General features: G+C 42.0%; 1 long non-coding RNA gene across 1 annotated transcript; it reads left to right on the forward strand.

Annotated features, from left to right (window-relative positions):
* The first annotated feature begins 9466 nt into the window (after nt 1-9466).
* LOC307216013 lies at nt 9467-14549 on the forward strand. The gene is made up of 2 exons (XR_013838881.1): nt 9467-9927; nt 14167-14549. It is a non-coding gene; the product is annotated as an uncharacterized lncRNA (long non-coding RNA).
* Nucleotides 14550-17994: the final 3445 nt, after the last annotated feature.

Genomic DNA, 17994 nt, shown 5'->3' on the forward strand with positions numbered 1-17994 from the left:
TAGAAAAGTGGCATTTGAAACGTCAAAAAGAAGACTTTTTGGTTTGAAATTAAATTATCATATTAAGTTGAGTGTGTCTAATGTGAGGTTTGGATATGTGTCAGAATCTCTGTGGTGTGTGAGTTGCATGGAGGCTCAGAGGAGGCTCATCTGCAGTTATGAGAAGCTCAGGGAGCAGGTGATGAGAAATACCTATGATTGAAATGCTGGAGATCTGCTGCCAGTCATAATAGGCAATACTGGGCAAATAAAGCAACTTTTATGGGGTATGAGATATGAAAGAACCTCGCGTTGATCCCACTGAAATGAATTGTCCAAGTGTCATATATAATACAGCAGAGCTGTAGTAGTCTGAAGAGATCTTGTTACTTCTCCTGGAGGGTCATATTAAAGGAGGATTGGTGAACTAGTGCCTCTTCCCTAACTCCACAAAATAGTTCACTGGTCGTTCTTTTTGGATTTCCCCCAAGGGGGACAAAGCTGCAAAGTCCCAGAATTGGGGGTGTTAATTGAGGTACTTAAAATAGGTGCATCTTCTGTTTGGTGGCTCAGTTGTGATTGCCTTTCTAATTCTTAAATGAGGACTACAAAACTGCAACATTGTGTGTGTGCTGATGAGTTGCAGTTCAGCAACATCTGGAAGGCCAAAGGTTCCCCACACTTAAACCAGACCAGAAGTTATGTATGGAAAGATTTAAATATTTGATTCCAGAATGAGCAAATAATGACCTACAGGTCTTGGTTTAGCTGACCCAGAAAAAGGATGTAATTTCCACACATCCCTCATCTTATCAAATATGCTTTTAGTCTCTAATACTGGCATGAAAGTCTCAGACATTCTTCTGTGCTTGCCTCCTATCCTGAGCTTTCCTTTCTCCATGGTCCCAGACTGGGAACAGAATTTACTTCCGAAATCTATTTCTCTATTTTGCAATTCTGCACTGTAAATTCCTCAAGCCCTCTTGTACACTCTGAGTGATTTACTGAGAGCTCAATAATGATTTATTTTCTCCAGTTTGAGTGATCAATGAGAAGCAATGAAGTGTACTTTGAACTTTAGAAGGCAAAGAATAGCCATTTGTAATGGGGAAAACAACTGGAGAAGGGAGACATGGCACTTTGATTAAATATTTCAGCAGTGGCACCATTCATATCACTCAGAGTGAAGAGGCAGAAAAAAGCAGGGTCTAATAAAATTAGAGAAAGGCAAGTCTTAATAAGAACTGTCATTTTTTTTCTAAGACATTCGCCTTCAACTGGTAGGTTGGGGGATTCACAAATGGGTCATTCCCACGTACCTTTGGTCAAATCAGCTGATCAACCATTCACTTTATTAAGGGAAGAAAGAGAACAATACTACAAGAGAAACATGCTAAGGTATGGTCTGAAGGTGCATCAGGCTTCCACCTTGCTGAAGCTAATTAGTTCTGGATCTGGTCAGTGTCTGGGTAGGGTGACCCATGCAGAACCACATACACATTGCCTTGGGTTCCATGATGGATGAAACATACTCTACAAATGTTCAGTAAGTAAGTAAGTAAGGCTGCAATCCAAACCTCACTTACCTGGGAGTAAGCACCACTGAATTCAATGGGACTTGCTTCTGTGTAGACGCCGTTAGTGTTGCAGCTTAAGCCCATAAATATAGTGTAAAAAATGAAAGTTGGTTGCAGATTTAGCCTAAAAATGGGTCCAATGCCTGGAAAGTTTAAAAGCTGCAACATTAAATATAGCACTCCAAATGCCTGGATGCTTCTGAATGAATTGCTGTCATGGACTTGTCCATGGTTCTGATTATAATTGCAAAAATAATAGCTAAAGGGTAACATAGCTTTTGAAAGCGTAATGGAAAAGAGCGAAAAAGAGAAATTGGCTCAGCAATAGCTTACTTAATTTTTCAAGAAAACAAGCAAGTATTGTGAGATTCTTAAATTGAAGGAATATATATTGTTAGCCTCCACAGGTGGCTTGAGATGCAGCACATAAGTCAGAAGAATTTTTTTTCCTTTAGAAATGAGGGGGAAAAAATCACCACTTTGCTGCTGCTTTCTTATTTACTAGCAGGCTTTTGCTTAAATTGAGAATGCTGGGTTTGATTTATCTTTTAAATGTTAAGTGAATTGTGAGATTCTTTTTATCAATAACAAATAGCAGTGTGTAATAACCAGCTGGCATCCATCTGTCTTGGGAAACAATGGAGGAGTGAGATCAAGCTGTTGGAAGCCTGGGCAGTGTGTATGGAAGTCCTGGGCTGCCTGGGCTCTTTCCCCTTCTGATGTGGGCCAAACGAAAGGAAAGCAATACATATGGCACCAGTTCGGTTGCAGGAGTTGCCAGAAGGAGGCATACAAGACACCATCCAACCGTCTTAGTGACTCTACTCTGGATTTGTGTCAGGTTTACTCCTTAGCCTTTTCTTCCTAAAGATGTCCTGCAAGGCAGCAGGGTACATATTTTATCTCAGGGTTTACTCCTGAAGCCTTTGTCATGTATTAGTGTAGCTGCAAGGCTGCAGAGGTTTTGGATCAGAGTTTTCCTTCTCATAGATGGGCTACCTTCCCAGGTTTACGAGCTCCATCTGCCCCTCACTTCCCTCTATGGCACATGCAGAAACAGCTTTATTGACCTGTGGACCCACTATTGGTCTCGTCCGCTCAATCCACCAAAGTGTGTCTTTGCATGCAGAGGAAGTCCCTAACTCACTGAGGGTTGAGACCCATCAGCTAATCTCACCTGGTTTAGCCGGACATAGAAGGTTCCTGGGGTATGGCCGCTGTCAGCGGACAGCTTCTAGGACCCACAGATGAGAGCTAAATGCAGGGAGGGGGACAAATGGTGGGTGAGCTGCCCCAGAAGGAGCATGTCATGTCCCCCACCAGAGATACTGCTTCTCCGCTAACACCCCATACACCTCAATGTTTAATAGGAAAATTGGCTAAGGAGGTATTTGGGCCCTTGGATGTCAAAGGAATCAAAGGTGTGTTAAAGGAAGAGAAACAGAAGCTGAATGAATTCTATGCATCTGTCTTCACAGCAGAAGATATAAGGCAGGTCCTTATGCCTGAATTAACTTTTGCTGGAAGGGTATTTAAAGAACTGGTGGTGATGAGAGACAAGGTTCTGGGCCTAATAGGCAAAAAAAAAAAGGGGGGGGGGTAATTTGTTGGATTTGAAGGGCATCCACTTGAGAGATCTCAAAGAATTCAAATGTGAAATTGCTGGTTGAACTTGTCCCTAAGAACTACCTCCATATCTGTGGACTGGAAACTGTTTTACATGCTCTTGTATATAGCCAACTATATGCCTACGTGTGTGTGTGTGTGTGTGTGTGTGTGTGTGTGTGTATGAGAGAGAGAGAGAGAGAGAGAGAGAGAGAGAGATTGTGCCTACATACTGCTGCTGCTGTCTGCTTTAGTAACACAGTCACACTGAGGCACCATTGTGATTTCATGCTGATGCTGCATGCCGGAAGAAGGGAGAGTGGCCGTTGGTCTCTTCCAGCAGCCTCTTCTTATGATTTTGGAAGCAAGTAAGATTTTTTTAAAAGTGCTAAAATACAATATATTTAACACCCCAACATATTAAAAATCTCTTCTGCCTTGGTTACTGCATTTACATAAAACAATGAGAATTTCACTGCAGTATAACATATTTGGAGTATATTGGGGGAGGAAGCTAAATATTGATTGTTCAATAAATACATGTGGATAATTAATGCACGTAGGCACATTAAACTGCAGAATAAGCAACACGGCTTTTTGAACCAAATATGAGGCTTTGGTCACCCATATAAAGGTGTTAAAGGTATCGGAATTAATGAAGTAGTGGGAGAGAAAGTGGGAATAGATTGGGCTGAAAGCAGAACTCAGTGGATGTTAATTAAAATGTCTAGAGTTTCATTGTGTGGAAGGAAATGAATTCATAGTTAAAATAGGCAAGACACTGAGATCTATGATTGCATCTCACACTTGTTTTGTTCAGTGCTGCTATGTAGGATGGAGGGACAATCAGCTCAAGAAACTGGTGCTGTGGTGAAGGTGTTTAATCTTGTTTTATGTTCCTACTGTGTATCTTTGTCCACATATGTTGAGAAATACGCATGTACTGGAAGAACATGTTTTGTCTTTAGCTAGGAGTCATGGTGCGCCACGGAGCAAATTCTGCAAGGAAGGGGGAATAAGCCACAAGATGGCAGACCAAAGTTTAGAACAGAAGAATATGGAGTTTATTACAAAACAGAAACATACATATTTTAAATAAAAATTGCAAATTTATTAAAGAAAGAAAAGAAAGAAGAAAAACACACAAATAGAAACCCCCTGAATAGAATGGTAATTTAATGATAAACATACATTAGATTGTCAATCTGAAAAAGATCTGAATGATTGATCAATGTCAGACAGGCTTGTGCTAAGCAAGTACGATGAGCTCAAATAAACAGAAACACAGAGAATGGAAATAAGTGGCACCTGAAGCAATGTATGATTACAGAAAATGAACAGCAGCCAGGGGGGCCTGCCTCGATGTGCCTGGAAGCCAGTTGCCTGCCTTCTTATTAGAGGGAAAGAAGCAAGCATTTTGTTGGAAGTACCTATTGGGGAAATTGACCTTGGCAATGTTCAGAATTCTAATGAATATGTTTTGCTATTGCCACGGAGCCAGTGGTGAACAGATTAAATTATAGGGAATGAAAGAAGAGTCCTGCTAGATCATGCCAAAAGCCAACGTAGTCTAGCATTCTGTTCTCACAGTGACCAGACAGATGCCTAAGGGGAACCTGCAGGCACGACCTGAACGCAGTGGCACTCTCCCCATTCATGATTCCCAGCTACAGGTATTCAGAGGCATTCTGCCTTCGATGGTAGAAGCAGAACACAGAGCAGTCATTGTATTGAGAGTGAAGCAGAGGTACTTGTAGAATTCAATCTTTGTAAATTCCAACTCAAACCAACCCAATTTGCATTCTCTAGACTGATGTGCAGATTCCGGAGCATAGTTATTCAGATTTTGTACATCTCTAAATTTTGGAGTGCAATTATTGGCTAAAAATGTACCAATATGCCCATTTTTGGATAAAATAAGTTTAGAAATATTTTTTTTTTTAAAAAAAAAGAAAGTACTTTGAGATGTGCATTTCTTTTTGTATATAGGGCTAGACAGAGGCACTGACTTGGGTCCCAGGTTATGGGTGCCCAATGGTGCCTGTGACATAATGTGGCGTCGTGGCATCATGACGTCATGTTGTGTCAGTGGCACGGCAGTGCTTCCTTGGTCTCACAGGGTCTCAGAGGTTATGTCTGAGGCGTCGCGAGACCTCTGATGTGACTTCCGGTTTCTACTGGAAGTTGTGTTCAGAGGCCTGGCAGGGCCTCCAATGTCATCCATCATTACACATTACTTTGTATTTTATTAAGTCCTCCTTAAAATTCACCAGCATTTTAGTGTAAATTCAGTTTGCATGCAATTTTGCCTCATATTTTTGTAAAGCAATTTCCCTAATAAAATGTATTTGTGTGTGTTATTTTCACTAATATATGCATGTTCATGCAGACTTCACCCTAGTATATGCATTTGTTGTACATGCATTTTTGGCTTGAGAACTGTGTTTCAAACTCTGGAGAACTGCCAGTTTGAAAAGATGGCTGCGCTTCCGTTTGTGTATTGTTTCAGAACGTGTGAATTACCGTATTTTTCGCCCTATGGGATGCACTGGCCCATAGGACGCACCTAGTTTTTTTGGGGGGAAATCAAGGGAAAAAATTTTATTCCCCCCCCCCCAGGTTTGCGCAGCCATCCCCAAGCTAGAAGAGGGAGACCGAGCACTCCATCTCCCTCTTCTGCCTTCAGGGACAGCCTCTCTAGCCTCTGTGGGGCAGCGGCTTGCCCCGCTGACCCCCGAGTTTGTGGGGCTGGCGGGGGGAGAAGCAAGCTTGCTTCTCCCCCCCCCCCGCCAGCCTCCAGATCAGGTCGGGGAATAGTGGGGTGGCGGCGCTCTGCCTCCCCGCTATCCCACGAGCTTGTGGGACTGGCGGGGGGGGGGGGAAGCAAGCTTGCTTCTCTCCCCCCCGCCAGCCTCCAGACCAGGTCGAGGAATAGCGGGGTGGCGGCGCTGCGCCTCCCCGCTGTCCCCCGAGCTTGTGGGCTGCAGGCTGCTGCCTGCAAGCCTTGCGAGCCCGCGGGACCTCCTGCCGGGCTTGCAAGACTTGCGGATAGCTTCCTGAAGCCTGGAGAGCGAGAGGGGTTGGTGCGCACTCTCCAGGCTTCAGCGAAAGCCTGCATTCGCCCCATAGGATGCACACACATTTCCCCTTCATTTTTGGAGGGGAAAAAGTGCGTCCTATAGGGCAAAAAATACGGTAGGTAAATTCACCTTTAATTGTGAACTGAATCAGATTTTTCTCCCATGCATAGGCACCAGGCTGGGGAAAGTTGCAGTAGAAAAAGGTAAACTTAGAGGTTCTTTTTGTTTTCTCATCACTCACTCAATCTGGCTTTTAGGACAGATTGTCTCTCTTTGTTTCCAATGAATATTGAGTAATATATTGAAAGTCAAGCTATAACTCTGGACTCATGGTCATTTGAGTTTGTGTCTATTCATGCAGATACCAGTATTACTGGCCTTGACACAGGTTAGAAGAAAGGAAATAGAGTGTTCCTGTTACCTTCCTGTCACTATTATTTGCCAATAGTGGTCTAGATAACAACTTCTAAGTGACAGCAATATTGTTCCTCTTTTGCCAGATAAATGCTACCTGGAAGGATAAAATACATGGCAGTAACCTTTCAGCAGAAAAGGCTTTGAAAATCATCTCTGTTAAAACTAAGCCGTGGGGTGAGCCATTACTTTAGAATTTCAGGTGCTGCCTCATTTGCCCAAGTGAAAAATGGAGCGTGCAATCACAAAGATTCTTGTTGGGTTACCATTAACAGTTTGCGTGATGGGCCCAGACTGCTGAATTTTGTTATGCTGACTGGTAAGATCTAGGAAGGTACGTCCCATGTGACTTGGAAGCCATATTCAACATTGGTGGTGAAAATGCTAGTGCTTGATCTCAGATGCTGTGACTTGTTGCAAAACCTCCCTGGTCTGTACTCTGGATATTACGGGGGCAATCCTTTGAAAGGTAAGCCTTTCAAGTGTATTGTACAAAAAGCTTAGGAAAGAGCTGCTAAAGAAAGACAAGAAGTTTGAAGCCTGAAAGCACAGTGGAGAGATTGCTTTGTTCTCAACCACATTCTTATTTCGGATAAAGATAAAGGGATATGACTTTTCGCTCTAAATGTCCCTGTTCTTCTTTATCAGCACTTCAGGAAAATACAAATGATTGGAATACAACATACAGGGTATGTAGAACAATAAGGAGACATAGCTATGCAGGGAGAGGATTAGAAATCGGGACCTCACTTTCTTTGCTGTATGTAGCTTTTGTTAATGTGATTGGGTTTTGCCAGATTTGTTTACTCATTTCCTTCTTTCCAGCTTTTATACTAAGTTGCTGCTGCTGCTATTTTGGTTGCCTATTGAACCTGCTTCCTTTCTTCTGAGATGAAAGTGTTGACTCTGCGTACTGTAGCTTCTTAAGTATCAAAGAAACAAGTGATCCCATCCAAGTTGCATAGCAAAACAGCAGCAGCAGCAGCAAGCAGCAGCAGCGGTGGCAGCAATATTCATAATTGCAACCCAATTTTACACTTTAGAATGATTTGCAAAGATTCAAAGCTAAAAGTGTTCAAAGGCAATAAAAGGGCCAGTCTATAAGATTGGGCATTTTCTCAACCTTTGGAAGTACACACTTTTATTCCAAGCTTTTAATTAAAGATTTGTCCTGCAAACCAATGTTTAAAAGAATGCTGTTCTATAAAAAAAAGGGAGTGAAATGCTAAGAACAGCAAAAGAGAAACAATGCTGCTTACAAGTTCCTCTCCAGACTAAAAAGGAATATCTATCTGGATGGAGAAAGATAACCTGGTATTTCCCCCTGAAACTGGTAAGATGGTTTATGTATAGAAGCAGGGATGAGTGACCTGGGGTGTTTGTTGCCCCTCCCCACTTTCTTAGTGGCTATAGGTAAGGTAAAGGTAAAGGTACCCCTGCCCGTACGGGCCAGTCTTGACAGACTCTGGGGTTGTGCGCCCATCTCACTTAAGAGGCCAGGGGCCAGCGCTGTCCGGAGACACTTCCGGGTCACGTGGCCAGCGTGACATCGCTGCTCTGGCCAGAGCCAGAGCCGCACACGGAAACGCCGTTTACCTTCCCGCTGGTAAGCGGTATCTATTTATCTACTTGCACCCGGAGGTGCTTTCGAACTGCTAGGTTGGCAGGCGCTGGGACCGAGCAGCGGGAGCGCACCCCGCCGCAGGGATTCGAACCGCCGACCTTTCGATCGGCAAGCCCTAGGCGCTGAGGCTTTAACCCACAGCGCCACCTGCGTCCAGGTAGCCTGTTGCTAAGCCTGGTGCCAGTGGTCAGCATATGCCAGGGCCCATAGCTTGCTATTACTAGTGCTGATGCAGGGTTTATCGTGTGTTCAGGATGAGGCACAGTCATTGTATAACCCCACCCTTTACCTGTGTTCATAAAAAGAAGTCCAAGCTATATCTCCGAGAAAGAGGTATGGGCCACAGAGTACATCCTAGGCTTGCTGTGTCCCATGATGGCCAATTAAATGTTACCCTGTCACTTAAGAGTCAGTATCCTTTGGTGCTGATGTTGACTCCTCATCAGCATTTTAGTGTGAATTTCTCTTCATACACATTTTTATATGCAGTTTTGACTAATGTACACATTTTTGCAAAGAACTTTTCCCAACCACAATGCGTTTTTGTATGAGATTTTAACTAATACCTTTGTTTTTATACACGCTTTTTTTGCAAACATTGGATAACTCTATCACAAAAGTGGAAATATCAAAGGATAACTGTGTCCACACATTGTTCCAGAAAGTGCTAATTTGAGTAGATTTGGCTTTAAATGCACGCTTACCTGAATTTCCCCCCGTCCCATGGTGGTTATTGGGGGTTACAGGGACCTGGTCAGTGGATGCTCCACAAGACTTTCTTGATTCTTTGAGACGCTGGTAGTCAAAGTTACACCTTCAGGGTTTAGGAGTCTCAGTGAAGAATCTGGTGCTGGCAGGCCTACTGGGGGTGGGATGGGGAACGAATCCATCACCTCCTTGGACCTGCTACTGCTTGGGGTCTCTAAGCCTAAGGACATGGGTTCTGGGGCCATGATGAGGGGGCATTGGCTGGGGCCTATGTGAAGATAGCCCTACTTGACCGTCCCATGGTAGCTCCCCTTTCTCCTGTCATGTAAGCTTAGAAGGCTCTCTGGCAACAAGAGAAAAAACCTGCCAGCTGCTTATTTCTCACCACACCTGGATTCTATTTGGCCTCTCAGCATTCTCTAGTTCCTATGGCAACCAGAATTAGCCGGTAGCCACTTCTCTCTTCCTTCAGTTGCTCCAGGGTGGGGCACCCTTTTTTTTCTCCTGGGACGTACCTCTTCTTGGGTGACAGGCAGGGTCCCCAGCAAATATATTACTATGGGTTGGGGCTTCTCCTAAGCTCCCAGGCTCTCTGTGCTTAGATAATAGGCAGCAAGCTCCTGGCACTGCTTGCATCCAAGCTTTTATGACAGTTTGATTTTTCCCTCCAGTGACTTGTTTTTCTTGTGGGACAGAAAACAGGAATTTACCATAAATGCCCTGTTCTGGTAAGAGTTACAGAGGGTATCTGAAGGAGGGGAATAAGGGGACAGGGCTTCTTGAAACTTGACTCCGCTCTGCAGGGGAAGGTCTCCACAATTCACAGGCCATACTGGAACAAGGAGGGACTCCTCCTGAAATGGAAAGGAAACACTCTGCTGGGCAGCCAGCATGGCTAAACTCTGGAAAACATCCTGGTAACAGGCCCCACACCCAAAAGGTAAGAAAATTGGTAATGAAAGGTACAAGGCAGTCCCAGGAAGCCCTAACTACGTCCTTTCTGTGGTATTTATATGTGCAAAAGCTGCCCCAGGTCATTTGACCCTTTAAAAAACATAGTTCTCCTTTTCTGTCCTTGAAAAGGCTGCACAAGAATCTCCGTTTAGAGTTTAAACATAACACGTTATTGTACTTTGAATACTAAAACATTTACATGTGTGTGTATATATATATATATATGAGACTGACAGACTTATGAGACTTTACAGACTTCTTCTGAGGCACATAGCAGCATAAAACAGACTCCTGCTGCTCTCACAGTAAGACTCACTAACTAATAGTCTGCATTGGATAGCAGACCTAACTGAAAAACTGCCTACTGCCTACTGACATCATCAAATTATATACTATATTAACTCTTTCCATAGCATTTTGCATGCACCGCTCCCACACTTTCCATGGAGCCTGTAGTTCATGAGCTGATATGCACAGAAACAGAGGTGGCTTCAATGTCTTGAGACTCTCTGAAACAGGACATGACCCTGCTAGAATATTCCTGCTTTCTCTAGTAGAGTAAGGTGTATTTTTTTTTAAAAAAAGATCCTTCAGGATATGGAAAAAATATTGCACACTAGAGAGGGGTACTGCACGTCCTATGGTTTCCGAACCCTGTGAAGGAACCTCCTCCCAAAGGCCGCATTTGCTGAGGCCAAGACATGTGCTTTGTAATGCTGTATGAATGTGTAGCTGCTTTGAAAGTCTCATCCAATGGGGCTCTACCACACTCTTTCCTTTAGGAGAGAAAACTTTTGCAACTCCTTTCCTAGGTGGCCGTATACCCAAACTGACTTTATTTTCGTGAGTTGGTTTAAATTGAAATGGGCTGAGGACAGCTGCCCTATAAAACACCTCTGGACATTTATTGATGGTTTCCTGTGTGCTACTGACTTTGGAAGATAATAGAAATGTTTCACAAAATGTCCTGAAGATTTCTTCTGACCCTTTGGTATGTAACACTTTCCCAATAGTTCACTTATGTTTCTTGTTCCTCTGTTAGTTTTATATTACTCCACGTTTTGTCGATATGTGTATGATGGATTTTTTTTTTTTGATGGTTTCACAATGTGGAGTTCTTTCCAGATGGGGAAAGATTTAGTATAATGGGGCTTTTTTGGTCTTCTTTTTGTTATGGTCAAATTGAAGCTATATTTTTTGAACAACTGTGTAACTATCCCTTTCTAAAATGTCAACAGTCTTTTGTTTTGGCAGTACTTTCTTCTATTCCATTCATTTTCAACTAGGGCAATGCTTTCAAAAGGTGAGGCAAACAACTGCTTCGGTTTCCCTCCCCCTTCCAGTGATGAATTGGTTTTAAGATTTGTCAAAAAGGCATTTCAGGAGACCTATGGGGTAAACAAAGTAAGTACAGGATAGTGATGCACAAACTTGCTGGAAATTCATCAGCATTTTAGTGTGGACCTTTCCTAATATAGACAGTTTTGCATGCATTTTAGCTTAATATAGACATACTTGTAAAACAGTATCCCTTAATAGAATATATTTAGTATGTTGTTTTTACTAATGTGTGCATTTTTAGGCACACTTTACCCTAGTGCATGCTTTTTTGCATACATTGCCCCACTGGAGAATTGTATTGCAAAATTCAGAGAAGTGTGACTTTCAAAGAACAGTTGCGTTTTGGAAAGTGCAGATTGGTAGATTGGCCTTTAAATGTGAACTGAAATTGAATCTCTGTTCCATCCCCACTACAGAGTGAAAGAAACTAGGACAAAGGTGAAACATATAAACTGAAATTCTGTGGGAGGCAAATTGAAGTTACAGTCTCATAGGGAGTGCTGTCAGGACAGGACTTTAGGGCTAATGTTCGGGATTCCCACCCTGTAGAATGAGCAGGAAGATCCCAAATGCAGCAGGGCAAGATAATTTTGATTTAATTTTGAATACACAATACCATCGGGAGAGGGTTGTATTATAAGGTCTTTTGAAGTTAGCTCAGTAATAATATACACTACCTTGACCTAGTTCGGCATGACACAGTGGGGGGGGGGGGATACACAAGCACATTGTAAGGCATATTGGTCTAAACCAACATGGATTCATGAATACACAACCATGGCTATAGGTTTGCTTCTTTTTACCCCATTCCCTTTGTGTGGGATCCAATCCAGCAAGGAAGGATATCCTGCACAGAAAGCTTTTTGCATGTGGGTTATCCTTACTAGTCAAGGTACCAGTGCATAGAATGACAGATTTTCATTGTAAATTCTCGTTGGATAAAATACAGTTCATCTACCTGTATGCAAATTTAAGTGATCGCATGATTGTGGATTGTAACACTTTGAATTGCAAGTGGGGTGTGTGCCATATTTTTGATTGCCCAGCCATATTAAACCTGAAAGTAGTAAACTATCAGGGAGAGGGCTAGTGTCTACATACAGGGAGGTGTTTTTTGGTTTTGCATTGCAAAATAATCAGTGTTATGATCTCCCACCTGTAGTTTGAAATGGTAGAGCCCAGAATGTTCCATCTAATTTTGTAAATGGTGTAAATCTGGAATAGAGAGAAAAATGAGTGCATATACTCTTGGTTTATTTTACAGTGTTTTATTTGTGGCCATTCAAGGACTGGTTACAGCTTGAGTAATCAGCTCTGATCACCACTCTTTAGGGAACAATCCTAACTCCCATCTGCCCAGTGGCAGATCTGTAGGGAATGTGGAAGGTATCTCTGCATCAGGAGTTTCACATTTTGTGTCAGCCAAGGCGGAGTGTGTGTGTGTGTGTGAGTGAGTGAGAGAGAGAGAGGTAGGGTTTTCATAAAATCATAGAATGGTAGAGTTGGAAGAGACCCTGAGGGCCATCTAGTTCAACCCCCAGCAGCACTGGAATCTCAACTAAAGCATCTATGACAGACACCCCGCCTTTTGCCATGCCTGCTCCAGGCTGGTGCAGAACAGAGGCCCAGATTGGGACCACTGCCATTAGCTGGGCCAGCTTTAGGATCCAGTTTAACTCTGCCCCTTCCCACCCGAGATGACTGTTTTGGATATTTCTGCTGGCTACTTTCAGTGGGCCTAGCAATGACTTTCACAGAGCCCACTGACCAATGTAGCTGAACAGAGCCAGACAAAAAAGGTCACTTCTGTTGCATCTAAACCCTGTACAGCATGCAGATTAGGGTTTTGGGTTGCTGTGTTATATGCTTACTCTGTATCTGCTTTCACCTTTTGGCCCCTCTAAATCAAGGTGTGCTTTTGTGTCAGAGCTCAAGGTGACTGCAGTTAATCTCTTCTTCAATGGCAGCTATGAACAGATTTTTCAGGTGTAATTATAATGTGAAGAAGGCCTATTGATTAAAGGTCAATAATTATCTGAGCAGGAAAGTAATCCTCTGCAAATCTCAGACCTGTTTCAGAGACATTTTGTATTATAAATCTGCTACTTAAACAGAGGAAAAGGAGACAGTAACTCCTTTCCTAAATGACTTGAGAAAAAGATTTTGGAGGCAGAGAAACATGAAAAATAAATTCAATAAAACCCAAGCAATATTCTTCCCCCAAACAGTATGGAAAACTTATTTTCTGAAAAATATGGCGAAACAAAAACTTCATTAACGTGGTTGGTCTGACCCCTCCCCCCAACAAATTGTTACCTTTCATTAACCCAGTGTTCAATTCCTGGTCGTTAACATATGATGAATGATTAGATGAACACTCTTTTATAGTTTGCATACTAGGTCCCATGACACTGCCTCTTCTATTCGTACTCTTTTTATATTTTTACTTCTATTCCATATAATGTTCTAAATCTTCTCTCTTGTTCACACACATACCTGGAGCTTTGACTCCAGAGCTCTTAGCACCCTGACTGTCTGTTCCATTGCATTTCAAGCATTTTGTAAGCTACTTTGAGAACTTCGGTTAGTAGACAAGGTATATAAATATTTTAAATAAGCAAATTCTATGCAGCACAGTACTGTCATAAATTACTGTAGATGCAAACTTAATGGGTATACAGACTTTCATGTATTTTTGTGTTCTGTGTACGGTTAAATAGTTCTTATATATTAAGAGAAGGAACAGATGCTGGAGAAAGGCATCTCCTTTAACCCATTTTCATTGCTACATTATTTGCTTTCTAATAACAGACTTGTTGCTAGTGGGTTCTGAATATATCTCCAGTACTGAAACTTAAGGCCATTTTTTACTCTTTGGTGTCAGAGAACTGGACTTTCTGACAAGCAGCGAAAGAACAGGCACAGAGGAAGAGGTGGGGAGAAGCAGTTAGCCACAGGAATTCAACCTTTGTACACACAGAGAGAGACGGAGAGACACAGAGAGCAGGAATTCAGCTGCAAGGCTCAGATAGTGACCCAGACACAGAAATAGAGAGAGTGCAATCACCCTGATCGTGTAGACTCAGGAGATTAGCCGAGAAGCGTGAAAATTACAGGAAGAGGAGGTGAGGGTTTTCCTGTTGGGGGAGAAGGGAGCGGAGCTCAGTCCAGGCAACCGTGGCATCGGTGGAAGAAAGACTGAATTAGCAGAGCTCCAACTGGGGCTTTTTGTTGAACCAATAAATCTTAATTAATTAACTGCCAGAATTGTCTTGTGTGTGTGTGTGGGAGAGACCCAGGCCTTACATTTGGCTTCACCACACCTCTCCTCTGCTACATCAGTAAGGAGGAGATTGGAAGCTTTCGCTTCCATTTGCAATTATAATTATTGAACCTGGACAAACCGTGGTTAGTGTTACCTAGGGTTTAGTGAAACAAACCAACTTCAAGCATGTTCCACTAACTAAACCATAGTCAATGCTAAGCACAGCTCCTGATTCAGACTGTTGTGATATACAGTTACTGATTCACATGCATGAAAGAGTTAACCTGAGTCCTGAGCTCAAGTTACCAGAGTGTATATGGTTTAGCAGGCTCTTAGCAGCCTCTGCTTCCTCTTCTCAGTCTCTCCTTTCTTTGTGCTTCCTATGTAAGGCATCTTGAGTCCAGTCAGGGGAAAAGGCAGAGTTAAAAAATAAATAAATTATAATAATAAACAAGAAGCCATGTGGCCATGGCTCCCTGCAAGTGAAAGGAATCTCTGTAAAAGAAGATTTTACAGCTTGCAACTTTACTAACCCAAAGATTGCATCATCCTTTTTTGTAAGGAAACCAAGTTCTTTTCTTTTTAAGTTATTTGGAGGCTTTTTTCATCTTAATTTTACTGTCAACAGAGATCTGGAAACTTTGTGAGTAAAATATTCACTTATTTTCAAAGTGATTTATTCTAGCCTAAGTAATTTTGTGGGGAATGTTTGTATAAACGGGCATGAGGGCAGATGCAAATCTAACCAAGTTTAACATGCTTGGAGCAATCACCACTGTGCTAACACTGACTCCTCAGAGATCTGATGCATGTCTTTGTTATTACATTCAATAGTCACAAAAATACTCTGTCCTATGCTCTAAACCAGATATGTATACAATAATAAAATTAGCAACAGTATATCATCTCCATTGACTGGCTTAGCAATAGCTAGTAATTTTTCTCTCTTGTAACAACCAGTGCACTATAGAGTACAGCTCTAACTGAACTATATGTGAACCAAATTTATCTGACAAGGACATGCACCCTCTAAAGACGTACTTGACAGCTGGATCCTACTAGATAGGGCTGTTTTGAGAATAAAGGTTCTGTGTTAGTGCAAAGGAGAATGATCAGGATTTAAAATACTTTGCTAAAAAGTACTTTGTAAATTATTCATACTAAGCCTGATCATAAGCATACTGAGGTACAATTAATACATTACTGGAGCTGCTTCTCACATAAGTTGGCAACAAGATGAGTTCCTTCTCATGAAAATATTTGTTATCTTATTTATGTTTTTTAAATACCCTATTCTTGTGTTCCCAGGGAACTCTCAGCATGGCTTTCAAGGGTTAAACAAATAAAATAAGTAAAATAAGTAACAAGATACATCTATCTATATCTATATCTATATCTATATCTATATCTATATCTATATCTATAGCTATATCTATATCTATATCTATATCTATCTATCTATCTATCTATCTATCTATCTATCTATCTATAAATCATCATCAGCACAGCAGCTATTCATTATTAAAAATGGAGATTGTGGAAAGGAATAATGCAATAGAGTAGAAATTATGGAAGTGATGTGGTGGGACCAGATTACAGAAAAGCAGCCCCCATTCCACTTGGGTAACCAGTGAATCAGGTCAGGTCATTGAGGAAGCCATTTTGAGGGCTGCTCCACTATTGGGGCTCTCTCTTCCCCTCAGAAGGTCACCCAAGCATGAGCATCTTAAGCATGTACTATACAGATTTTATATTTGATTTTGCTAATGAGATGCAGGTGGGCGTATGTATCTTATTTCTTGGTACATATCTTAATCTTGTGTGTTAGTGTTTGTGTGTTTTAAAAATGTCTTATGTCTGTTTATTTTACACACAGTATTGTAATGGCTTGGGTCTCTCCCACAGACGCGAGACAACTCCGACAGTAATTATCTCAGATTTATTGCTCAAACACACAAATCATTACAGAACTCAGTCACTGGCATCGTCCTCCAAGTTAGCAGTTGCCCGCACTGAGCTCCGCCCCCTCCTCCAACAAGGAACGCCCCCTCTGTCTCTGATCCAGAGCCTGAGTTGCCAGGTTGCATTCCTTCCTTTCCTTGAACTCTTTGCTCTTTGCTGGAGCCTGCCTTTTCTGCCTCCTCCCTGCATTCCAATCTGATCTGGCTGTCAGTATTCTGATTCTCTGTCAGCTGAGGCACAAAGCTGACAAGTATTAAATATTATTTTAGTTAGGCTGGAAATATGCTAGAACAATATATAGAGACCTAGCACTTGCTGGCATTCTCCTGTCTCGAGAGACAGTGAAGTGCATCACAGTCAAACCACTGTGTTAGCAGCACCAAAGTGACCTCCTTAGGACACAAGCTTGGGCAGCATGTATGGAGGTCCTGGGCTGCCCAGATAACAAGACCCTTCTCTTGGCCTCACTGATGTGGTCCAAAGGAAAGCAGAGCAATACCTTTGGCACCAGCTTGGCTGCAGAAGTTTCCAGAAGGAGAAGAAGAGAAGAAGAAGAGTTTGGATTTGATATCCCGCTTTATCACTACCCAAAGGAGTCTCAAAGCAGCTAACAGTCTCCTTTCCCTTCCTCCCCCACAACAAACATTCTGTGAGGTGAGTGGGGCTGAGAGACTTCAAAGAAGTGTGACTGGCCCAAGGTCACCCAGCAGCTGCATGTAGAGGAGCAGGGAATTGAACTCAGTTCACCAGATTACGAGTCTACCGCTCTTAACCACTACACCATATTGGCTCTCGTGGAGGTGTACCAGGAGATGTACAAGGCGCCATCCAACCATCTTAGGGACTCCACTCTGGATATGTGTAGGGTTTACTCCTTAGCTTCTTCATCTTCTACCAAGATATACTGCAAGACAACAGAGGTTTAGGACTTTCTCTTTTTGTTTATAATAATTTTTATTAAATTTTCCATTACACAAATTCACCATATCAATTTTTTTTCACAAATTTCAACTTTTTAGACTTCCATCAGCTTCTCTGCAAATCATCCATATTTTTTACAAACTTTACGCATTCTCTAAATTTAATATTGCCTTTTAGTATACCCTTACTATCCTGTTCCTTTTTAACAATACTCCTCTAACTTTCACAAAACTTCTTTAAATCCCACTAGCGTTGTTTGTTCATCACATATACTTTTCAGATATTCTGTGAATTTTCCCCAGTCCTCGATGAACTTGTGATCCCGTTGGTATCTAATCTTCCCAGTTAGTTTGTCCAACTCTGCATAGTCCATAAGTTTCATTCTCCATTCTTCAAGGGTCGGTAGTTCCTCCTGTTTCCATTTCTGGGCCATTAATATTCTCGTTGCCGTTACTGTGTATTGAAAAAGTTTATAGTCCCTTCTGTTTACCTCACTTCCTGTTATTCCTAACAGAAAGGCTTCTGGTTTCTTTACAAATGTATATTTCAGCATCTTTTTCAACT

The sequence above is a fragment of the Podarcis cretensis genome (assembly GCF_951804945.1).
Source record: "Podarcis cretensis genome assembly, chromosome: 5".
Lineage (NCBI taxonomy): Eukaryota > Metazoa > Chordata > Lepidosauria > Squamata > Lacertidae > Podarcis > Podarcis cretensis.